This window comes from Psammomys obesus, unplaced genomic scaffold, assembly GCF_907164565.1.
Source record: "Psammomys obesus unplaced genomic scaffold, mPsaObe1.curated_primary_1811, whole genome shotgun sequence".
NCBI lineage: Eukaryota > Metazoa > Chordata > Mammalia > Rodentia > Muridae > Psammomys > Psammomys obesus.
Window position 1 is genome coordinate 32,239,083 of NW_026587216.1, and position 26,357 is coordinate 32,265,439.

A 26,357-nucleotide genomic window follows, 5' to 3' on the forward strand; every position below is an offset into this window, starting at 1 on the left:
CTCTCTTCAGGAAGGCCTCTTCTTAGAATAAGTACATCAGATGGTTATTTAGTTAGGTGTTTTGAAACGTATCATTTTGGTTCCTCTTCTTTCTATGGGGGTCACTGTTTGTGTACATCCTATAGGATGCAGTGACTGCTATTGTTCTTCATTGGGTCCATCAGTTTTATACAAGGCCAATGGGAAGAAAACTCCCTAGCAGATTTCCCTCAGATCATTAGTATTGGGAACACATTAAAAACATAAATACCTTTAAAAGTCCCACAGTCTTTACAAATTCAAACACATTAAAATTTAAATATCATACCCAATCTTTCTAAAAATCCAAAATTTCTTTCAAAAGTTCAAAGTCTTCCAACTGGGGGGACCTGTAAAAATCAAAAATTCAATTAAAAAATCAAAATTAAATTAAATACCTTCAAGAGAGAAGAACCAGGGCACAGTCACAATTGGAAACAAACAAAACTGAACTCCAAAAGCATATGTCCAATGTCTGGGATCTCACATGATCTTCTCGGCTCCTCCAAAAGGCATGGGTCACTCTCCAGCTCTGCCCTCTGCAGCACACACAGCTTATCTTCTAGGCTCTGGCTGACTCTACGCCACTGCTGTTACTGTTCTTGGTGGTCATTCCCTGGTACCAGCATCTCAAAAATGATGGTGTTTTGCTACAAGTAGGTGGCACTTTCACTAACATCCTCTCATAGGCTCTTTTCATGGTGCCAAGCTTCAACTTCTTCGCTTGACCCCTTCAGTCCTAGGCCTTCAAATGCCACTGAGGCTGCACCCTCACCAATGGCCTCTCATTGTCTTCTCACAGTGTCAAGCCTCAGCTGCTCTCCATGACCCCTAGTGGCCTTCAAAACCAGTACCATCTGGGAAACTCTCACACATTACCAAGTAAAGCTGCTAGCACGAGGTACCACCCTGGGCATCTCTGGAATACAGCTTCTCTGTGGTCTCAGGAAACACATCCCAGAAGATTTCACCCTCAGTGATGCTGGTCTCTTCTTAATCACCACTGATTTTTTTAGCTCCAGCTAGCCAGAGTCAATTGTCTCAGTAAAGTAAAAGTTTCACTTTAGTAGTCTGGTGTCTTTGTTAATTACAGCTGATTGTTCAGCCCCAGCAAACCAGAACCACAGAATCTCAAATCAAAACACCAATGGCCCTTTTAGAGTCTTTAATCTTACCTTTGAAATTTCACAAGCCAGACTTCCATCTTCTGTATTGTTCTCAACATTCTCATCTTCCAAGCTCCTATAGAACATCCCACTGTGGTCTCACTCAGTGGCTTTTCTAGCCCAAAGTTTCAAAGTCCTTCCACAATCCTCCCAAAAACATGGCCAGGTCTGTTACAGCAATACCCCACTAGGCTGGTACCAACTTATCTTAGTTAGGATTACTATCGTTGTGATGAAATATCATGATCAAAAGCAACTTGGGAGGTATGCTGGCTACTTTATGCCAACTTGACACAATTTGTAGTTCTCTGAAAAAGAGGAAACCTCACTTGAAAAAAATGCCTTCATTAGATCTGGCATTTTCCTTATAAGTGATTAATGGGAGAGGGCGCAGCTCATGGTGAATGGTGTCATCCCTGGGCTGGTGGTCCTGGGTTTATAAGGAAACAGTTTGAGCAAGCCATAAGTGCTGAATAAGCAAGTAAGCAGCAATCCTCCATGGCCCCTTCATCAGCTCTTGCCTCCAGGCTCCTGATCTGTTTGAATTTGTGTCATGGTTTCTTTCAGTGATGAACTGTGATGTGGAAGTACAAGCCAAATAAACCCTTTCCCCCCCAACTTGCTTTTGGCTATGGTGTTTTGTTGACGTAATAGAAACCCTAATTAAGACATGGTGAAAAGAGTTTATTTCATTCACAATTTTATTCCTCATCAAAAGCAGTAAGGACAGAAACTCACAAAGGGTGAGAACCTGGAGGCAGGAACTGATGCAGAGACTGTTGAGACATGCTGCTTACTGGCTTGGTTTCCATGACCTGCTCGATCTGCTTTCTTTTTTTTATTTTCTTTTTTAATTTTTTATTAATTACACTTTATTCATTTTGTATCCCCCCATAAGCCCCTCCCTCCTCCCCTGTCGATCCCACCCTCCCTCCCCTTTCTGCAGGCATGCCCCTCCCCAAGTCCACTGATAGGGGAGGTTCTCCTCTTCTTTCTGATCTTAGTCTATCAGTTCTCATCAAAAGTGGCTGCATTGTCCTCTACTGTGGCCTGGTAAGGCTGCTCCCCCCTCAGGGGGAAGTGATCAACGAGCAGGCCAATCAGATTATGTCAGAGGCAGTCCCTCTTCCCATTACTATGTAACCCACTTGGACACTGAACTGCCATGGGCTACACCTGTGCAGGGGTTCCAGGTCATCTCCACGAATAGTCCTTGGTTGGAGTATGATTTTCTGGGAAGTTCCCTGTGTTCAAATTATCTTGTTCTGTTGCTCTCCTTGTGGAGTTCCTGTCCCCTCCAGCTCTTACTATTTCCCACTTCTTACATAAAATTCCATTCACTCTGCCCATCAGTTGGCCATCAGGCTCAGCATCTGCTTTGACAGTCTATACTGCAGAAGCTTTCAGAGGCCCTCTGTGGCAGGTTTCAAGGTTGTTTCCTGTTTTCTTCTGGCTTTCAGAGGCCCTCTGTAGCAGGTTCCGAGGTTGTTTCCTATTTTCTTTTTCTTCTGATGTCCATCCTCTTTGCCTTTCAGGATGGGGATTGAACATTTTAATTAGGGTCCTCTCTTTTGCTTAGTTTGTTTAGATGTACAGATTTTAGTGGGTTTATTCTATATTGTATGTTTATATGAGTGAGTATATACCATGTGTGTCTTTTTGCTTCTGGGACAACTCACTCAGGATGATCCTTTCCAGGTCCCACCATTTACCTGCAAATTTCATGATTTCCTTATTTTTCATTGCTGAGTAATACTCCATTGTATAGTTTCTGCATCCATTCTTCAGTTGAGGGGCATCTGGGTTGTTTCCAGCTTCTGGCTATTACAAATAAAGCTGCTACAAACATGGTTGAGCAAATGTCCTTTTTGTGTACTTGCGCCTCTTTTGGGTATATGCCTAGGAGTGGTATGGCTGGATCTTGAGGAAGCGCTATTCCTAATTGTCTGAGAAAGCGCCAGATTGATTTCCAGAGTGGTTGTACCAGTTTATATTCCCACCAGCAGTGGAGAAGGGTTCCCCTTTCTCCACAACCTCTCCAGCATGTGTTGTCCCTTGAGTTTTTCATCTTGGCCATTCTGATGGGTGTAAGGTGAAATCTCACCCTGCACAAAACTGAAGTCCAAGTGGATCAAAGACCTCAACATAAAACCAGACACATTAAATCGGCTAGAAAAAAAAAGTGGGGAATACCCTAGAACTCATTGGTACAGGAGAAAACTTCCTGAACAGAACACCAACAGCACAGGCTCTAAGAGCAACAATCAATAAATGGGACCTCATGAAATTGAAAAGCTTCTGTAAAGCAAAGGACACCATCAGTCATCAAAACAAAGCGACTGCCTACAGATTGGGAAAGAATCATCACCAACCCTTTATCTGACAGAGGACTCATATCTAATATATATAAAGAACTAAACAAGCTGAAAAGCAACAAACCAAGTAATCCACTTAAAAAATGGGGAACAGAGCTAAAGAGAGAATTCTCTGTAGAGGAATATCGAATGGCAGAGAAGCACTTAAAGAAATGCTCAATGTCATTAGCCATTAGGGAAATGCAAATCGATCTGCTTTCTTATAGAACCTAGGACTATCATCTGCTCAGGGGTGGCCCCACTCACAATGGGCTGGGCTCTCCCACATCAATCACTTATTACAAAAATTTCCTACAGGCTTGCCAACAGCCCAATCTTACAGAGACATGTTGTCAATTAGGCCCCCTCCTTTATTGACTCCAGCTTTTGTCTAATCAACATAAAACTAGCAGGTGAATTATAAAAGGTGGGTAATTTGCTATTCGGATCACTTGTCTTTACTAATTCTTTCCTTTTCCCTTCAGTTCTGCGTTGAAGTACAACCATATCTTAATCTGTGTTCTCACTGCTAAAATTGCCACTCAGTTTTAAGAATAACATTACAAGAATTGCTGAAGGTTAGACATTCAGGAGAAGACATAAACTGTGAGTGCTGTGTGGCCCACTATTGGGGTAGTTGTTGATGTGCTAACTCATCTTCTGAGGCTGAAAGAGTGTGAGACAGGAAGAGCCAGATTATCACACATCTTAAAGAATTTTTAAGAAATTTGAAATTGGGTTGTAATATTGGGAAAGCGTTGGGTAAGTTGGTTTAGAGCAAAATGTAATATTTCTGTATTTACTCATGCCCTTTGATAATCTAAGCTGATATTTTACTTTCTAATAATGTTTTAAGTATATAAAATTGGGGCTGAAGAAATGGCTTATTGGTGAAGAGTACTTGCTATTCTTGTAGAGGACCTGGGTTTGGTTCCCAACAACCACATTAGGCTGCTCACAATTAATGCCCTCTTCTGGCCTTGCCAGGCCCCAGTCTACACCCCACTCCCAACACATAATTAAAATGAAAGTAAATATTTTAAAAAACATGTAAGATAGAATACATAGAATTAGATAAGAAACAAATTACAATACAAGTTTCCAAAATATGTGGTTTGTGCTATTAGCCAGTCCATAACTGCTGACACTCACTATGATCTATAATGCGCATTTGTGGCTGAATAAATACCGTATCTAGGTTACAGGTTAGTGAAGAGCAAGCCCTGACTCTTTCTCTCCATCTGAATATATGACTGCGCTCTTCTTATCTACAGAGTCAGTACCAGATTTTGTATGTCTCAGGTTAAAAATTCTGTGGAAGCTGGGTCACCATGGTGCATGCCTGTTATCCCAGCACTAGGAGAGGCAGAGGCGGGCAGAGCTCTGTGAGTTTGAGAGTTTGTGAGTCCAGGGCAGCCAAGGCTACAAAGAGAAACCCTGTCTCGAAAAACTAAACAACAACAAAGCAAAACAACAGTGACAAAAAAAAAAAAAATAAATCAAACCAAAACAACAACAACAAAAACTCTGTGGATAATTTGGTTTCTCATGTCATGGCTCATTATTCCTAAGAACATCAAAGATCGGTCCAGATCAATTTCTGCCACACAGGCATGTCAATAGCTACCCTATTGTTTTACAAATTGACAACCTGAGAAGCCTTGAGAATGAAGAAAGCCTGAGGCATCTTTCCTCTGGATATAAGAGGGACTGAGGTACAAATAAAGTAAAATGCCATGTGTAATTTTTTTTGTATTTTCATTAAGCATTCCTTTCTTTAATTTTGAAAACATTAAATCTGAAGGTAAAAGAATAAATCTCATAAAACAATATAAAAGCTTATTTATGCTGGAACTAAATAAATTTACCACTAATGTCTGATAACTCCAGGCATATCACTGAGAGAGAGAAGAAATGGTATATTTTGAACCCAAGCTGAGCAAGTCAATTATTGAATGAATCACAGTAAGTAGCTTTCTCTAGCCGTTGCTTGGACACAGCGCTTTAAATGAATGCTCGACACCCTCTGATGACTCACAAACATTAAATATCAACAGATGCAAGCAAAATTAGCTAATTTGATGTTACATTTAATCCTAAAAAATGGGTTATTTCTTTAAGGTAAGGATTTTCTGGCTCTACATACATAATTCTTAGAGCTGTCTTCAAGTTAATACAACCAGAATCAGGAGAATAACACTTGAGAGCCATACAGATACTCATTGGCTGTTTATATGGCGCACAGGTTTTATGATGAGTATTCACATGGTTGAAAGTTTTACTATAGGGAATATTATATGCATGTTTATAAATAAGCATTTTAGCTGAGGAGGATTGGTTTCTTAAGATTAAGTGTTTTCTCATTGCTAACCACTTCTGTTGTCTATTCTATTTTCCCCTGTGAGATTTAGGCATCCTCCCCTGGGTCCTCCTTTTTAATTATCTTCTTTGGGTCTGTTAATTGTAGTATGTTTATCCTGTACTATATGTCTAAAATCCACTTATAAGTGAGTACATACCATGTGTGTCTTTCTGGATCTGGGTCACCTCACTCAGGATGATCATTTCTAGTTCTATCTATTTGCCTGCATATTTCATGATTTCCTTGCTTTTAATTGCTGAGTGGTATTCTATTGTGTAAAATGTGCTGTATTTTCTTTATTCATTCTTTGGTTGAGGGACATCTGGGTTGTTCCCAGATTCTGGCTATTACAAATAAAGCTACTATGAACACAGTTGAGAAAAGGTCCTTGTTGTATGGGGGAGCATCTTTTGGGTATATACCCAGGAGTGGTATAGCTGGGTCTTGAGGTAGAACTATTCCCAATTTTCTAAGAAAGTGCCAGATTGATTGCCAAAGTGGTTGTACAAGTCTGCATTCCCACCAGCAATGGAGGAGGGCTCTCCTTTCTCCACATCCTCTCCTGCATGTGCTGTCCCTTGAGTTTTTGATCTTAACCATTCTGATGGTGTAAGGTAAAATCTCAGAGTTGTTTTGATTGGCATTTCCCTGATGACTAAGGATGTTGAACATTTAAGTGCTTCTCAATCATTTGAGATTCCTCTGTTGATAATTTTGTTTAGCTCTGTACTACATTTTAAAATTGGATTATTTGGTTCGTTGGTGTTTAACTTCTTGAGTTCTTTATATATTTTGGATATTAGCTCTCTGTTGGACGTAGGATTGGTGAAGATCTTTCCCCAATCTGTAGGCTGTCATTTGTTCTATTGATAGTATCTTTTACCTTACAGCTTTTCAGTTTCATGAGGTACCATTTACTTTTTTTATATTTTATTTTATTTTATAATTCATATTATATCATCTCCTCCAGCCTAACCCTCTATCCATCTTCCCTCCTCCCATTCCCCTTTCTTAGTCCATTGAAAGTGAGAGTCCTCCTCCCCTACTATCTGACCCTAGCCTATCAAGTCTTATCAGGACTGCCTAGATCCTCTTCCTCTGTGGGTTGGCAAGATCATCTTGCCAGGGGAAAGTGATCAAAGGGCAGGCAACTGAGCTCACCTCAGAGACAAACCCTGCTCGCCTCACTAGGGAACCTATATGGAGACTGAGCTACCCATGGGATACATCTGAGCAGGAAGGCTGGGCCCTCTCTGTGCATGGTGCTTGGTTGATGCATCAGACCCTCCTGGGCCCAGATTTGTTGGCTTTGTTGGTCTCTTTGTGGAGCTCCTGTCCCCTCAGAATCCTTCTAATCCTGGCCCTCCTTCTTCCGTAAGACTCCTTGTGCTCTGCCTGAAGTTTGGCTGTGAGTTTCTGCAACTATGTTCATAGCAACTTTATTCATAATAGAATATGAAATGGAAACAACCTAGATGTCCCTCAGCCAAAGAATGGATACAGAAATGGTGGTACATTTAGACAATGGAATACTATTCAGTTATTAAAAACAAGAAAATCATGAAAATTGCAGGTAAATGGATGGAACTAGAAAATATCATCCTGAGTGGTGTAACCAGAACCAGAAAAATACTCATGGTATATACTCACTTATAAGCAGATATTAGCCATATAATATAGGATAAACATATTAAAATCTACAGACCTAAAGATGCTAAACAACAAGGAGGATCCTAGGATGCTTAATTCTCATTCAAAAGTCAAATAGGATAGACACTGGAAGTGGCAGAAGAGAGGAAACAGGATGGGAACCTAATATAGATAGACTCTGGAAGACTCTACCCAGCAGGGGATCAAAGCAGATCTGGAGACTCACAGCCAAACTTTGGTCAGAGTGCATGGAGTCTTATGGAAGAAGGGGGGTTAGATAGAATGACCTGAAGAGGTTCCATTTATTGATTGCTGGTCTTAGAGCCTGTGCTGTTGGTGTTCTCTTCAGGAAGTTGTCTCCTGTGCCAATGAGTTCAAGCCTCTTCCCCACTTTCCTTCTATTAGATTTAGTGTACTTGGTTTTATGTTGAGTACTTTGATCTGCTTAGACTTAAGTTTTGTGCAGGATAATAAATATTGATCTATTTGCATTTTTTCTACATGCAGACATCCAGTTAGACCAGTGCTATTTGTTGAAGATGCTTTTTAAATTTTTTTCCCATTGTATAATGTTGGGTTCCTTGTCAAAAATCAAGTGTCTGTAGGTGTGTGGGCTTATTTCTGTGTCTTCAATTTGGTTCCATTGATCAGCTGTCTGTTTCTATGCCAATACCTTGCAGTTTTTATTAGTATTGCTTTGTAGTACAATTTGAAATAAGGGATGGTGATATCTCCAGAAGTTCTATTATTCTCCTGGATTGTTTTTGCTATCCTGGATTTTATTTATTTATTTATTTATTTATTTATTTATTTATTTATTTATTTATTTATTTATTTTTCTGTACAAAGTTGAGAATTGCTCTTTCAAAGTCTGTAAAGAATTGTGTTAGGATTTTGGTGGGAATTGCATTGAATCTGTAAATTGTTTTTGGTAAGATGTCCATTTTTACGATGTTAATCCTACCAATCCATGAGCATGGGAGATCTTTCCATCTTCTTCTTTAGTTTCTTTCTTCAGACACTTGAAGTTCTTGTCAGACACATATTTCACTTGCTTCGTTAGAGTTATACCAAGATATGTGATATTATTTGTGGATTTTGTGAAGGGTGTTATTTCCACAATTGCTTTCTCAGCCTACTTATCATTTGTATAAAAGAACACTATGCAATTTTTGAGTTAATTTTGTATCCAGCCACTTTGCTGAATGTGTTTATCAGTCATAAAAGTTCTCTGGTATAATTTTTGAGTCATTTATGTATACTACCATATCATCTGCAAATAGGGATACTTTTACTTCTTCCTTTCCAATTTCTATCCCCTTTGATCTCTTTTAGTTGTCTTATTGCAATAGCTAGGACTTCAAGCACTGTGTTGAATAGATATGGAGACAGTGAATAGCCTTGTGTTGTCCCTGATTTTAGAGAGATTACTTTTCATTTCTCTCCATTTAATTTGATGTAGGCTATTGGCTTGCTGCATTTTGCCTTTATTATGTTTAGGGATAGGCCTTGTATCCATGATCTCTCCAAGACTTTTAACATGAAGGGGTGTTGGATTTTGTCAAAGGCCTTTTCAGCATCTAATGAGATGATCAGGTTTTGTTTTTTTCTTTCAGTTGGTTTATACGGTTGATAACATTGATGGAGTTTTATATGTTGAACCATCCCTGAATCCCTGGATAAAACATACTTGATCATGATGGATGATGTTTTTGGATCCAGTTTTTGAGAATTTTATTGAGTATTTTTGAATCAATGTTCATGAGGGATATTGGTCTGACATTTTCTTTCTTGGTTGAATCTTTATGTGGTTTAGGTATCAAGGTGACTGCAGTTTCATAAAATGAGTTTGGCAATGTTCCTTCAGCTTCTATTTTGTGGAAGTTTGGCTAGTATTGTTATTATCTTTTCCTTGAAAGTCTAGTAGAATTCTGCACTGAAATCATCTGGTCTTGGGCATATTTTGTTTGCTCTTTAGTTGGGAGACTTTTAATGACTGCTTCTATTTCTTTAGGGTCTATAGGAATATTTAGATTGTTAACCTGATCTTGATTTAACTTTGGTAAATGGAATCTATTAAGAAAATCATCCATTTCAATTAGATTTTCAGTTTAGTGGAGTATAGGCTGAGGACCTGCTGGTAGTTGATGGCTGCTGGGAGAGGGGAGTTGTTTTTCTTCAGAAGTATAGCCAGTGATAAGTTACTCATGCTCCATCCTGTGCTCAGGCAAACAAACCCAATGAAATTCAGTTATCAATAAAAAAGATAGTAAAATAGAGATGATGATTTGTTGGGGAGAAGAAAATGGGGCTCAAAAGGAGTGGTGGAGGATAAGAAAGACTAATATGATCAAATTCATCATATATGTATGAAATTATCTCCACCCCCAATCTCAAGCTGTACTACAGAGCAATAGTAATAAAAACTGCATGGTATTGGCATAGAAACAGAAAGGAGGATCAATGGAACCAAATAGAAGACCCAGAAATAAACCCACACGCCTATGAATATTCGATTTTTGACAAAGCAGTGAAAACCATTCAATGGAAAAAAGACAGCATCTTCAACAAATGGTGCTGGTCCAACTGGATGTCTACATGCAGAAAAATGAAAATAGATCCATATTTATCACCCTGCACAAAACTAAAGTCCAAGTGGATCAAAGACCTCAACATAAAACCAGATACTCTAAATCAGTTAGAAGAAAAAGTGGGGAAGAGCCTAGAACTCATTGGCACAGGAGACAACTTCCTGAACAGAACACCAACAGCACAGGCTCTAAGAGCAACAATCAATAAATTGGACCTCATGAAACTGAAAAGCTTCTGTAAAGCAAAGGACACTGTCCTCAAGAACAAAACGACTGCCTACAGATTGGGAAAGAATCTTCACCAACCCTTTATCTGACAGAGGGCTAATATCCAGTATATAAAAAGAACTAAAGAAGCTGAAAAGCAACAAACCAAGTAATTCAATTAAAAAATGGGGAACAGAGCTAAACAGAGAATTCTTGATAGAGGAACATTGAATGGCAGAGAAACACTTAAAGAAATGCTCAACCTCATTAGCCATTAGGGAAATGCAAATCAAAACGACCTTGAGATTTCACCTTACACCCATCAGAATGGCCAAGATGAAAAACTCAAGGGACAACACATGCTGGAGAGGTTGTGGTGGGAATGTAAACTGGTACAACCAATTTGGAAATCAATCTGGCACTTACTCAGACAATTAGGAATAACGCTTCCTCAAGACCCAGCTATACCACTGCTAGGTATATACCCAAAATTTGCTCAAGTATACAACAAGAACATTTGCTCAACCATGCTTGTAGCAGCTTTATTCGTAATAGCCAGAACGTGGAAACAACCCAGATGTCCATGAACGAAGGAATGGATACAGAAATTGTGGTATTTTTACACAATGGAATACTACTCAGCAATCAAAAAGGAGGAAATCATGAAATTTGCAGGCAAATGGTGGGATCTAGAAAAGATCATTCTGAGTGAAGTATCCCAGAAGGAGAAAGACAAACATGGTATACACTCGCTTATATAGACCTACAAGATATGATAAACATAACGAAGTCTATACACCTAATGAAGATAAACAAGAAAGCAGACATGAGGTAAGATGATCAGTCCTCACTTAGAAAGACAAATGAGATGTGCATTGGACGTATGACAGGAGTCTACCGCAGAAGGCATCTGAAAGACCCTACCAAGCAGCGTTTCAAAACAGATACTAGGAATCATAACCAAACCTTCAGCAGAAGGTGAGTTAGTATGACAGGGAAAGGATAGGAGCCCCACAAGGACCAAATATATCTGGATACAGGGTTTTTTTCTGAAACTTTCTCCAACCAAGGACCATGTATGGATATAACCTAGAACCTTCGCTCGGACGAAGCTCATGGTAACTCAATAACCAATTGGTTTCCCATAGTAAGGGGAACAGGGTCTATCTCTGACAGGAACTCAATGGCTGGCTCTTTGACTTCTCCACCCCCCAAGGGAGAAGCAGTCCTGCTAGGCCACAGAGGAGGACTTTGCGGCCAGTCCTGAAGATACCCCATAAAACAGGGCCAGACGAAAGGGGAGGAGGTCCTCCCCAATCTGTGGACTTGGAAAGGGGCAGGGAGAAGCTGAGGGAGGGAGGGTGGGATTGGGAGGGAATGAGGGAGTGGGATACAGAGTTAATAAAATGTAACTAATAATAATAAACAATAAAAAAGAATTTTTAAAGGAATTAAATTATTAAAGACATAACAACAACAACAACATGGCAATGATATAGACTTTTAAATATATTTCATTTTAGTAACTGCCATATGGAAAATATGTCAGGATTCTGAAGGTCATGTGACTGTGATTTGACACTTCCCCTCCCACCCTAGGGAAATGAAGTATAAATTTATCACTTGGGAAGGAATCAGAGACTCTGTAGGTAGCTGGTGCAGTTGCCAAGGTGAAGTGTGGTTCCTGCCTTTTTGAAAGGTCCAGCTCTCCTGGGATTGAGAAGTATAAACACATGCCAGCAAGTAAATTATTTCACAGTAGAAATCTGAACATATTCTAAATATATTTATAAGTATTCATAGAAATTTGAGGGAGCTGCTGGGATTAAACATGTACTCTGCCACACTTGGCTTTATAAAAATACTTTTAGCATTGTTCTGGTAAAGAATCTACAGTAAGAATCTACTGAAAACAAACAAACAAACAAACAAACAAACAAACAAACAAGGTGAGGATGGAACCCTGAGAAGGATAAGAAAAAGAGTACAAAGACGGTTAGAAGGATACGAGTGACAGTGATCAGTTGTGCACTTGCATAAAAGTGTCATGATGAGAGCTGTTATTTTATACACCAATCCTGAAGCAAGGTTATGTCTGTAGTGAACAAGTATACATCTTTGTTTTCTCACCATTATCTGTCAATCAGTACACTTCACGATTATTTACATAGCATTTACTTTGTGTTGGGTACTAGAAGTCATCAGGGGAATTAAAGTGTATAAGTGTATAGGTTATATGTAAATGCTACACTAGAAATGATTTGAGAACCAGTGGATTTGGGTATCCATAGGGCTCCTGCACTCAATCCCTGATGGCACTAAAGGTTGACAATGTTCTCATTTTCTCCATCCAATTAATTTTGCAAAGGCAACTAGGAAACTCTAGTATATGCTTGAGTACTGAACAGCTCTGCACTACACACCACATTAAGCCTGTAAATCTCAAGGAACATTCAACATGGTGGCGACCTAAATTCATCCTTTATATTCCAGCTACAGGGGACTACTGAACTAGCTTCTTCAGGTGTTTAATCCATCCATATGCTGCCTTTCCTCATTTATTTTGTGGAATTTCTATGTGCCTTCATATTTTGTGTCCCAAAACACATGATATTACTTTACTTCTTTTTTCATCTTTAAGCACACATCTTTTTGGTTGCCCATGGGCTGTTTCTTGATGAATTTCTCTCTGAAACTTAGGGATGCCCTGTGTTCATGACTGCCTCCCCTCCCCAGGAGTGAGTGAGTGAGTGTATGTGTGTGTGTGTTTTATTCTGCCTTTTACTTTACTTGGAATTAAACCTAGGAAAAGCTCTAGCTCCAGCAGTCTGGAAGACAAGCTCTTGCTCTGTAACCTAGGCTGACCTAGAGTTCATGTAGTCCCAGATGGCTTCACACTTGGAGAAAGGCTTTGGCTTCAGTCTCCCAAGTGCTCCTGGGAAGTCACTGTGCTTGGTGCTCTATGCAGTGTTTATGGGACAGGTACAGTGTTCTTATCTCTTCTTATACACTATAAGGCCAATCATAACAAAAATTTTAGCTCATGTCCAGTTGCCCTATAGAAGCACTGTCAAGGGAAGAGGCAGATGGAAATGGTGAGTGAATCATGAGAACTAGCAATAAGATTTCTGTGCATTTTGGGGTGAGAAGATGAGATTTCTATAAGAGCTCAGTAGACAAGTCACCTCTGTGTAGACATTTAGTTCATTAATACAGGTTTGTAGTTAAAATATTTCTTATATGAATGGAAGAGGCAGAAAGCCATGTGATTTATAGAGAAAAGGATATGCCTTGATTGATGTTGAGGCCAGAAGACCAACAGAGCAAACTAATCAGGTCCCAGAGGGGCTTGTGAAGACTGAAGCACCAACCAAGGACCATGCATGAACTGGACCTAAGCCTCCTACAGAGATGTAGCTGATGGATAGCCTGGGCTTCATGTAGGTACCCTTGTAAGGGGAGTGGGGTCTGTCTCTGAAAATCAGCCATTTTTTTTAAATGAAATTTTTATTTTTTATATATTAATTGCAGTTTATTCATATTGTGTCCCAGCTGTAGCCCCCTCCCTCATTCCATCCCCACCCCACCCTTCTGCTCTCATCTCCTTCCATGCTCCTCTCCAAGTCCACTGATTAGGGAGGTCCTCCTCCCCTTCCATCTGACCCTAGCTTATCAGTTCTGACCAGGACTGGTTGCATTGTCCTCCTCTGTGGCCTGGCAAGGCTGTTCTTCCCTCAGGAGGAAGTGATAAAAGAGCTAGTCAATGAGTTCATGTCAGAAACAGTCCCTGGTCCCCTTACTAGGGAACCCATTTGGATACTGAGCTGCCATGGGCTACATCTGAGCAGGGGTTTTAGGTAATATCTATGAATGGTCCTTGGTTGAGTATCAGTTTTAGAAAAGACCCCTGGGCCCAGATTTTTTGGTTCTGTTGCTCTCCTTTGGAGCTTCTTTCCTCTCCAGGTCTTAGTAAGAATCTTCTTTCCTAAGATTCTCTGCACTCTGCCCAAAGTTAGGTTATGAGTCTCAGCATCTGCTTTGATACACTGCTGGGTAGGCTCAACCATGTTCATAGCAGCTTTATTCGTAATAGGCAGAACCTGGAAAAAACCCAGATGCCCCTCAGCTGAGGAAAGGATACAGAAACTGCGGTACATTTACACAATGGAATCCTATGCAGCAATTAAAAACAAGGAAATCACAAAATTTGCAGGCAAATGGTGGAATCTAGAAAAGTTCATCCTGAGTGAGGTATCCCAGAAGCAGAAAGACACACACGGTATATACTCACTTATACGTGGGTACTAGACCTATAATATAGGATAAACATACTAAAATCTGTACACCTAAAGAAGCTAATCAAGAAGGAGGACCCTGGGTAAGATGATCAATCTTCACCCAGAAAGACAAATGGGAAGGATATTAGAAGAAGGAGAAAACAGGAAACAGGATAGGAACCTACCACAGAGGGCCTCTAAAAATCAGTAATTTTTAAAACAACTAAAAGCCAGTTGTGGTGACACCTACTTTACATCCCAGCACTTGGTAGGCAGAGAAAAATGGCTCTCTGTTAATTTGTAATTGTTTTTGTCTAGATAGCAAGCTCCAGGTTAGCTGTGGCTAGACAGAGAAACCCTGCATCACAAACAAACAAGTTAAAGAAATGAAATTAACTAAAGGCAAATAAAGCTAGTAGGCTTATTTAGGTTTTCACTTGAATTCAAAATTCCTGTTCCAATTTTACCCTTATTTAAAGATTCTGTTAGGGTGCTGGATGGTGATTGATGGGGGCATGATGCTTTAGTATGAGCCAGAGAGCAGAGTGCCACATCCCCTTGAGAACAAGCTCCTGATAACTTAAAGATCTCCCACTAGGCCTTCTAAAGCAGACCTTTCTAATCCTGTGACCCTTTAATACAGTTCCTCATGTTGTGGTAACCTCCAACCATAAAATGATTTTCATTTCTCCTTCATTACTGTAATTTTACTACTGTTATAATTGCAATGTAAATACCTGTGTTGGCAATGGTCTTAGGTGAGCCCTGTGAAAGGGTCACTCCCCCCACTCCAAAGGGGGTCATGACCCACAGGCTGAGACCCACTTTTCTAAAGGTTCTTCCTACCTCCCAGTAGTGGTACCCTGAATGGGCATTTGGAAGAATGCCCATGCAACATCCAGACCGTAGCAAGGCTCAGGAACATGACAGCAAAGGGTAAAAACATGAGATGATGAGAGAGAGCTGAGGGTAAGTTTGAATGACGAGAAGGTGGTGATGTTATAGCAGAGAAGATGAAGCTCAGACAGACTGCCTGAGTCAGAGGCTACATTCAACAGAGGAGCTGATTATTTTTGCTGCCTTGACAGAGCTCAGTTTCCATGGAATTGTAACTTGAAATAATTAAGTTCCACTGATACTAACGCAAAAATGTGTTTGTTAAAGGTTAAGTACTTACAAAGGTGACAAGATGTTCTAGTTTATGCTTCGAAGGAAATGGAAAAATGCATGTTTAAATGTGTCACCCAATGGAGGAGTTTAGAAAATACTGATACATTCTTGATTACCTCAGAATTTTCAGAAGGTCAGCAGCTGTGCTACCCAGAGCTTTCCTGAAGAAAGCACATTTCCTTTTACTGTCCTTGTCTAGTTGACCACATAAGTGACTCAATTTCCCTTCAAAATAAACACATTAACTTTCTTATTTAAGAAAAAAATAATTTCTTTTGCTTTTAAAATATGCTTCGTACAATCCTAGTAATTACAGGCAAGCCAAAGACCAAGCAACTTGAAGACTGTTCATCACTGGTCTCTAAATGATCTTGGGTTGCATAAAATTTATCCCATATGAGATTAAATACATTTCAATATAAATCATATGATTTAAATTTTCTTAATAGCTTTCAACTCATGATGTCAGCTTCAGCTGTCTTCCTATGCAAGGAAAACTTTAAAATATGAAATAACTTGCTAAACTCAGAATTGTTCCACAATTCCTGAACGTACTGAAGCGCACGTGTCATCTTTTGTTTCAACAAGCCATACGCTAAATGCTAACCCACTCTCTTGGCATTTGTGAAATAATATACTTGTGTACCAGTGAGGCTGTTAGAAATTTAGGCAGTTAGTGTGAGTTTAAATTATTTACTTTCATTGCTTGTTGGTAAAGCACATGGGAACAATAATATTTGGGTAAAATTGTTTAAATGTACACATGCATCCCCATTAAAATTATCCCATACACTAATGATTTTGTGTCCTTTCAACATCTAAAGTAAACTTGATATAGAAGGAAGAAGAATAGGGCCATTTTCCTAAGCAGTATAATTCCCAACTGCATTTTTAAATACTTATCCTTATGTCTACAAGAGTAACCATCATCCCACATTAAAGAATCTCCTTTTTACAGTAGATAGAGAACATTACAAAAAGCTCTAACAGCTCTTCAGAGTGACTATGGGAGTGCTCAGGACTGACTGACACATCGACAATGAAGAAGCCTACACCGAAGTCTCAGGGAACTTTGTGGAAGAGGAAGCAGAAAGAAAATCTTCGTGAGATTGATGCAATACTGAACCAACTCAGCAGGCTCTGTTTATGTACTTATATTTTTATTAAAATTTGTTGTATAGTGTTCTCAAAGACCATTTTATTTCTTTTGTTGTTGCTGTTGTTCTCATTGTTTTGTTGAAACAGAGTCTTATTATGTAGCCTTAGCTGGCCTGGAACTCACTATGTAGAGTAGGTTGGCCTCAAACTCACAGAGATATGACATCTTCTGTCTCGAAAGTGGAAATAAATGCATGCACCACCATGCCCAACATTTTGTGTTGCTTCTCGATTCCACAAGAAAGCAGGCAATAGAAGAGAGGGAACAGGACAGGAGGCTACTACAGATGTCCTCTAAAAGACTCCACCCAGTATGGGATTGAAGCAGATGCAGAGACTCACAACCAATCTTTGGACAGATGCAGGGAGTCTTATGGGATAAGGAGAGATAGAAGGACCTAGAGAGGTCAGGAGCCCCACAAAGAGACCAGCACAGCCAAAAAAGCTGGGCCCAGGGTAGACTGAAGAAGCTGATGCATCAACCAAAGACCATGCAGGGAGAGGACCTAGACCCCCTGCTCAGATGTAGCCTATAGACAGCTCAGTCTCCATGTGGGTTCCCTAGTGAGGGGAGAAGAGACAGTCTCTGACATGAACTCTGTTGCCTGCTCTTTGATCAGTTCTCCCTGGTAGGGAGACCTAGCCAGCCCACAGAGGAAGAGGATCCAGGCAGTCCTGATGGGACCTGATAAGCTAGGGTCAGACAGTAGGGTAGGAGAACTTCCCCTATCAGTGGACTAGGGGAGAGGTACAGGAGAGGAAGAGGGAGGTGGGGAGAGACTGGGAGGAGATGAGGGAGGGGGCTACAACTGGGACACAAAGTGAATATGTTTTTAAAACCTAACAATAATAATAAGGAAAAAAAAAAAAGAAAGTAGGCTGAATAAGCCATGAAAAGCAAGGCACTAAGCAGCACTTTTTCATGGCCTCTGCATCAGCTCTTGCTTCCAAGTTCCCGCACTGTTTGAGTTTCTGCCTTGGCTTCCCTCAGTGGACTGTGATTCAGGATATGTAAACCAGACCACCATTTTCTCCCCAAGTTGCTTTTGATAATAGTGTTTCATCACAGCAATAGTAACCCTAAGAAAGACAGGAAGTGAAGCCAGGGGGAGCTGAGGATGAGGGTGTGAGTATGATCAAAATATACTGTTTCTCTAACCAAGGACCATGTATGGATATGACCTAGAACCCCTGCTCGGATGTAGCCCATGGTAGCTCAGTAACCAAGTGGGTTTCCTAGTAAGGGGAACAGGGACTATTTCTGACATGAACTCAACTACTGGCTCCTTTACCTCCCCCCGTCCCCTGGGGAAGGAGTCTTGCTAGTCTTGCTAGGCCACAGAGGAGGACATGGCAGCCAGTCCTGAAGATCCTGATAAGCTAGGGTCAGATGGAAGGGGAGGAGGAACTTCCCCAGCAGTGGACTTGGAAAGGATCAGGGAGGAGATGAGGGAGGGAGGGTGGGATTGGGAGGGAATGAGGCAGGGGGCTATGGCTGGGATACAAAATAAATGGCCTGTGATTAATATAAAAAATACAAATAAAAAGACAAAACATACTGTATTAAATTCTCAAAGCATTTGTGAAATACTTAATTAAAAATGAATTTTTTTTTTGGGTCAGTGTTTAAAAAACCCAAAAAGTTGGTTTCATGTAAATTGAAAGTAGAATGGTAAAGAAGAAAGTTTGGGAATAGAGGAGGGAAAGAAGTTATGAGGTCAATAGGTACATAATCGCAGATGGTTGAAACCAGCCCTGGTTTTGTGCTTCACGGTGCAGTATTAAAATTAATATGTTATGTGTTTAAAAATAGATAGAAGAGAATATTTTGAATATGCTTAGCAAAAAAAGTAACATGAGGGTGGTACTCTGAATAGGAATGGTCCCCATAGACTCATCTGTTTGAATGCTTGGCCATAGGGAGTGGCACTTTTAAGAGGTGTGGCCTTGCTGGAGGAAGTGTGTCACTGTGGGGGCGGGTTCTGAGATCTCATATGCTCAAGTTACACTCAGCTTCACACGTAGTCTCCTGCTACCTGTGGATCAAGATGTAGAATTCTCAGCTCCTTCTCTAGCACCATGTCTGCCTGCATGCCAGCACATTTCCCACCGTGAACTTCTGAAACTGAAAGCCAGCCTGAAATTAAATGTTTTCCTTTTTAAGTGATGCTGTGGTCATGGAATCTCTTCACATTGGTAAGAGTCTAACCAAGACAATGAGGTGATGGCTAAGCTAATTACTCACATTTGAGTGTTAGCCATTATATACATGTTCAGGAGCATCTACAATTACTATACGCCAATTAAAAGCATCATTTTTAATCTAATGAGAACAGATATTAATACTTCATAGACCAATTCATTTGTAACTGACATTAACTTCCACTTCTCTGATATATGTGTAATATTTTCCTTTCACCTCACCAAGTTCACAGTGCTTGTTAGTGTAGGAACCAAAACCAGAAATTAGGTCTTTCACCTACCAAATCTATTATTTGACAGTGGATTTTACACTCAGTGTGACCTCAGCAATGCACACTCAAACACATGTCTGAACAGTTGTTCCCTTAAAAACCCAAACATCTTGCTTTGCCCTCATGTTCTCTTACTCCTGAATATATACAATGTTCAGCCTGTGCAGAGGTGGCTCCTTTTCTGGACTTCTGTCTCTCATTGTTAGGCCTGTTCTCTCTCCACATTGATTTAATTCTAGTCTTATGTAGGAACATGCCATCTCTTGCCTTGACATATTTTCCTCAACCCTGTGTACCCTCTTAATTTGCATAGATTCACCCTTTGGGGCTCATTTCCACTCACAACTCCAAGTGAAGCAGTCCTCTGCTTACCACATAGGAGCTCCTGCAAGTTCTGGCAGTGGTTGGAAAATGAATGAATGCTGAGGTTTGAAAGTGGCCCCGAAATGTCCGTGTGTTAAAGGCTCGGTTCCTAGCCCATGGTCCCTTAGGAACAAGTGGAACTTTGAAGAAGGAGAGACTAGTGGGAAGGCTTCTTGTTATCAGAAACATAACCGTGGTAAGGACATTAGGTCTCCATACCTCCTTTTTCTCACTTTTCTACTAGGAGATGAAGACTGCCACATCCTCCAATCTTGATGCCTCCCTCCCTGTTACTCCACACTACATTAACAGACCTGTGTCAATAAACTTTGAAAAAATTTTGTGTATGTTATGAAGGGACTTGGCCTTTAAAGAAGCAGTTAAGAATGAATTGGGGTCATATGGGTGAGCCCTAACCCCACCTAACTGTGTCCTTAAAAAGAGGAACATTAGTACATAAGTAAAATACCAAGTGGGGACCATGTGAGGACAGAGGGGGGAAAAGGCAGAAATTGTAAGCCAAGGAAAAAGGTCTTGCAAGAGTCACCCCCAGAACGCCTTATTCTCAGACAATAAGCCTCTAGAACTAAGAGAATGTTTGTGTTTTCTTAGCCACTCAGACTGTAGAATTTTGTTTTTAGTAAAGCAGCAAGTACACAAAAGAACACTCACAGTGCACAGAAAGCTTTTGTGGACTTACAGTGAGTTTCTAAGAGATTTCTGGGTGTGTATTTGTTTTTCACCTATCTCTCATCTTGTTATGACATCAATCCAGGATGAATAAGAGACTTTATTCAGGGCCCCAAACTCAGAAATTGTTAGAGATATCACTTCAATGTGGAGGTATTTGGAAAGAGTTTGTGCTATGAACTCTGGTAGTTCAAGAGATAAACCCAGAAATTATCTAATAGAATACCATGAAATTCAAATGCTCCTCTAAAATAAAAGAAACAATACATTGAACTAAGAGAGAGCCTATAAAATAGGAGAGAATCTTTGCTAGGTATATACTAGATGTGAATTAATATTGAGTATCGAAAGAACTTAAAAAAATTAAACACCAAAAAATTTATTCAACAATAAATGGATAAGTGCTTTGAACATGCAGTTCTCAATACAAACAAATATATAAAAAAAATTCAGTATCTCTGGTAATCAAGGAAGTGAAAATCAAAATAGCATTTAAATTCCATCTCATCCTAGAATGTCGATCATCAAGAAGTAGAAATGCTGCCAAAGATGTGCAGGCTGAAGAACAATTTCATATTGCTTGCAGCAATGTAAGCTGTGGATATCAGTATGAAGGCTCTTAAAAAACCTAGAACTAGAATTCTTATGTGATCCAGACATTCCACGCCTGAAAATATACCCAAAGGGCTTTCGGTCAGTATACTAGAAATATACTTGCATAGTTATGCTTTTTTCAGCATTATCCACTAAAGCTAAGATCAGGAACCAGCTCAGATGGTTATCAGCAGATGAGTGGCTATAACAAACATATCACACACACACACACACACACACACACACACACACACACACACACACACACACCACACACCGTACTGTAGTTCTTTTTTAGCTAGAAAGAAAAAAATGAAATGTTTCCATTTATAGGAAAGTAAATAGTCTGCATGAGAGGTAAGTCAGATAAAAAAGACAAATATTAGGCGTTGTCCCAATGCATCCAGTTTTAAATGTCAATCTATACGCGTAAATGACAGAAGAGCAAAAGACAGAGGGAGTGTATTTGCGTGAAGAAAGAACAAATGGTAAGGATAGAAAGATGGGAGTGGGCAATAGAAGGGAATGTATAAATAAAAACCAATGACATATGTGTATGAAAATGTTATAATGAAACCCATTGCTTTACCTGGCAGCTAAAACATTAAAAAATATTTAACAGATAAAAATAAGCTTATGTAAAACCTCACCATTTCCCTACAGTTTTGCTTTAAAATGGGATGTTTCTTTCTGTGTTTCTCTGAATAGCATTTAACACATGCTATGTAATCTGTTTTCCAACTTCTTCCCTAGAGTTACATGTTAAATACCTGCCCTGCTTACCAAAGGTTACTTATTGCTTCATCTATCCTGGCTTCTGACTTCTGCACAGTTGCCTTTCATATCTGAGCAGAATCCAGCTCTAGTGAATATGTTATTATTCAAGGTAAAGTTGGTTATGGTCTGCTGCAAGTATTCCTAAATGCTGGTGGCTTAGTCCAGTGAATATTTATTGCTTACACATACAAAACAGGCTATCATTTCGTGAGTGGCCCTCAGGATTCTGTGTGGAGCATCTTCACCCCACTGTAAAGAATCTTCCATAATCATGCAGAGGATCAAAGAGAAAAAAGTGTGCTACCTGCGAGGTTTCTCCTTGGGGTAGTGCTCCTTCTACCTGACTCTACTGTGAACTCTACAGTGGAAAAAAAAAAAGTTCATCTTTAGTAAGTAGATCCACTGAATCTAATATAAAATAGTTATACCTATAGCAAAGAAAAGGAGTTTAAAATATCTTACAATAAGACTATGTTTGTGATTCCCCTAAAATAAAAGTCTTTGTGAGAGATGTTTAGGTAACAGTGCCTGCTGCATCAGCATCCTAACATTTAAATCTACGTTTTTCTGAAAGCGTTGTCATGGGTACAGGTTTAAATAAAATCACTATTTAAAACAGAAAGTTTTGGAAGAATGTGTGTACTGTAGCCATTTTCCCAAACTAAGAAATTTGGTTATAAGAATCTGATTGGTGGTCTGATTGTGTGAGATCATATTTTTAGAACCAAGTGCATGATTTTCTTCTGTCCTGGTGGTGTTTTAGTATATCGGGTTGTGCTCCTTTGTTACTGTAACTCATCCTGGAGACAATCGGCCTATAGGAGGAAGGTTTATGTGGGCTCACCACAGTTTGGGAGTTACAGCTGGTCAGATGATACCCTTGCTTCCAGACCTGCCAGAAGGCTGCTGTTCACAGACAGCATTGGTAGAAGCAGCTGTTTATTCTCATCTTGGGGGGTGGGAGGAGTGGGATAGGGGCTTGGGTCCTGCAGGCCACTTTGAAGCTCCCGCCCCGTGACTCACCTTTCTTTCGGTAGGCCTCTTGATGTTTCCACCACCTTCCGGTAGTGACAGATATGTCGAGGGACCCAGCCTCTAACATGGGGGCCTTTGGACTACATTTACTGTCCAAATTAGAGCACTGTTTAAATTTTACTCAACTCGGTAGAAAATATTTCATAAGAAGAGATATAAAGTACTTTTAGTCCAACTTTATTCCTGGACTGTTTAATAATTGAAAACAGGATAATGTGGCAGGCATTCTGAAGAAACTTCCCCAGGAAACAAAACTGGCCACCAAGGCAGATAATCTGCAACATTTAAGGAGATAACAGCTCTCACAGACAATAGGAGTATTGTGTGATTTTGAAATACTGGTAATGGAGTTAGATGGCCACTTTCCCCCTTATACTCTGATTTTATTAGGGTTTTTTGTAGTCTTAACAATGTCAGGAACTTAGCTTCCTCCCCACCCCACCCCCCAAAAAACCCATTTAGTATAACTCAGAAACCGTGTTGTGACACTCAAAAGCCATTTTATGTGACTTGAAATAATATGATGCCTACACTTGCCATGAGGGCAGCTCTGGTAAGAGCTAGGCCCCACAAGTAAGTTCTGCTTGGGCCACCTGCCACCTCAGTTGTGAGCTTAGCCCAAGGCAGGCCTTGATATGCTAAAGAACTAATCCCCAATATGGTGCTGATGTACTAGTGAACCAGCCCCAAGCTGTGAACCTATGACACAAACTTGGGAATGTTGGAAACGGTCTCTAGGATTGCAGCCACTGTTCCTAGGACAAGACTTCTCTCTCCTCTCTGTTGTTACCCATTTCAAGAGGAACTGAGTGTGTGTGTGGCCCCGGTCAGTGACCTTTAAACTTTCTGCCAACATCACTGGAGCCACAAAGGCCTGTGTCAGTGCTAACCATTGGCACTGGACCTCCATCAATGTCATTCTGCAGCTGAATAACTTCTGCAGACATGGGTTGAAGCTGCAAACTTCAGAAGCATCATCCCTAAAGAAGATTATTCTGTAGTGCAGCTCTTCAGGGCAGAAGGCTACTGAACTACAGTTCCCAATAATACTCTAATTACTAAAATTATCTTGGGTAAAACTTGTCTCTGGCTACTTACCCCAGCCATAAGTTCCTGGAGTAAACTGGTCTCTGGACCAGCCCTAAATTCCTGTACAATGTGACCCTGACCTGAAGGCTAACTGCCTGACCACTTAATGGCTATCTTTCTGCTTCTGTAAGCAATGCTCGCTTGCTGCAGGCGCTCAGAGCTGCCTTTCTGTAAGTGACAATTGCCTTTAAAAACCCAAATAAACAGAGGGTTGAGGCTGCCTCATGCCTCTCTGCTGGGACAACCCCTCTCCCCCATAGTAAAAATAAAGATGTCATTTGACTTATTTAGTCATCTTGGGAATTTTTCCCTTTCAGGTACTTCATAACAGTGCATCATTTCTTCCCAAACCACTCTTCTCCACTAGATGAGATGTTTGTTTTAATTCTTATATTAGCATGATATTATAAGGAATGTTTGTATGAATTAACCAAGCATATTCAAAAGATAAATCTTGTGTGGGTGTCGTAATTGCCGATCTTCTTATAGTTTATAGGCTATACTCTCTGCATTTTCTATCTTCAAAAGTATTTGAAGGCACAGGTGGACCCAGTCTTCTGAAGGCATGGAACTGAACACTTGTTTAAGGTTTGGACAAAGTAGTTTCAGACTGGTCCCTGAGGGAGTGTACTATAATAGAAGACTTCCATTTCTCTGCCTCCATAGTTCAGAAAGCAAGAAGAGGCCAAAGTGGTGACACAGTATTATGAAAACACCTTTCAATTCAAAGAGACTGAAAATTTTGCTGAAACTCCCAGCCAAAATTAACAATATACCCTGAGATCACTTAAGATTTAAGACTATAGTCTACTGTGTACTTACCATTATTGCCTTTAAGGGAACAATGTAACATCTCTGGATTTCCCATGTAGGCAATTTTACAACCTAAACTAAAGCACAGCTATAAACTAAAGTTATGTATGCTTTCATGTCCCTGTCTCAGAGAGCAATATATGTGTGTTTGTAATTATGCTGTGATAGTTATTTGCTGAAAGCAACGAATATCTATACATGTTTCTTGTGCTTTTTCTTGTGCTTTTTCTTCTCTTTGTTAGTTTGTTTTTAATTTTGGAATTAGTATTAGTTTCTAGATGCCTGCTTGTTTTCTAATGAGAGGAAAAAAAGGTAGATTTGGATGGGAGGCAAAACGGGAAGGCTTTGGGAGGAGTTGGAGGAGAGAAAACATAATTAGAATACATTGTATAAAAACTATTTTCAACAAAATAAAATTGGCTAACAAGCAAAAAATAAAAACAAAAACACAAAGCAGGTTGAAAAGCAAACTTGAAAAAGCAGAGGTCCAGCTTAAGGAAGTATTGTAAGGAAGATACGGGTTTGGTTAAAAAAAAATCACCTACAAATTTTGATTTGAATCTTTTTTTTTTTTTTTTTTTTTTTAGAATTGTAATATATGAAGCAGTGAATCAAGACTTTATTTCAAAGTTTTAAGACTTTTTTTCTCTCCCAACCTGCTGAGCAACGATTTAATTAGATTATTAGTCATGCCTCTGACATAACGTGTCAGACACTGGTTATTAAACTAATCCACATAAAAGGTCACCTTTTCCTGCCAATGTCCTCCACAGGATACATTCTTGGCGTACTTTTTAGAATTGCATTTGAGAAGGCATCACCATGACATGCTAAGGTGCTTATGAGCCAAGTTAAAGGTGAGTGTTCTTTCTGCGCTTGGGTTCAAACTCGGGGCTGCATGAGCTAGGTGAGTGCTGCACCACTGAGTTAGACACACAACTCTGCTCTCTTCACATATTCCGTGTATGTGTGTGTGTGTGTGTGTGTGTGTGTGCGTGTGTGTGGTGTCTGTGTATGCATGTGCATGCATATGTATGTTTGTGCTTATATGTGTGGAGGCCAGATGTTGACACAGGTGTCATCCACTATTGTTCTCCATCTTTAAAATTTTTTTCAGCCTTTATTTTTACTTTATGTGCTTGGACATTTTTCCTGCATGAATATCTGTGCGCCAAGTGTGTACAGTGCCAGCAGAAGCGACTGGATGGTGCTAGATCCCTTGGGAATGGAGTTCTTGACAGTTGTGAGTCACCGTGCAGGGGCTGGCACTCAAACCCAGGACCTCTCAAAGAGCAAACACTGCTCTTCACTGCTGAGCAACTTCTCCAGAGCCCCTCCCCCACCTGTATCATTCTAGACAGCATCACAGTGAACCCAGAGACTTTCTGCCCAGAAAGGTGTGGGATCTGCCTGCCTCCTTTCCCAAGTATCAGCTAAACATATGTGTGACCAAATCTGACTTTTAATCCGGCTGTTGTGCTCACAGTGTAGGCCTTTACATATTGAGCCATTGCCATGACCGGCACAAGTTTTATTTTTTAAAACCATCTTTTTGAGACAAAGTATGGA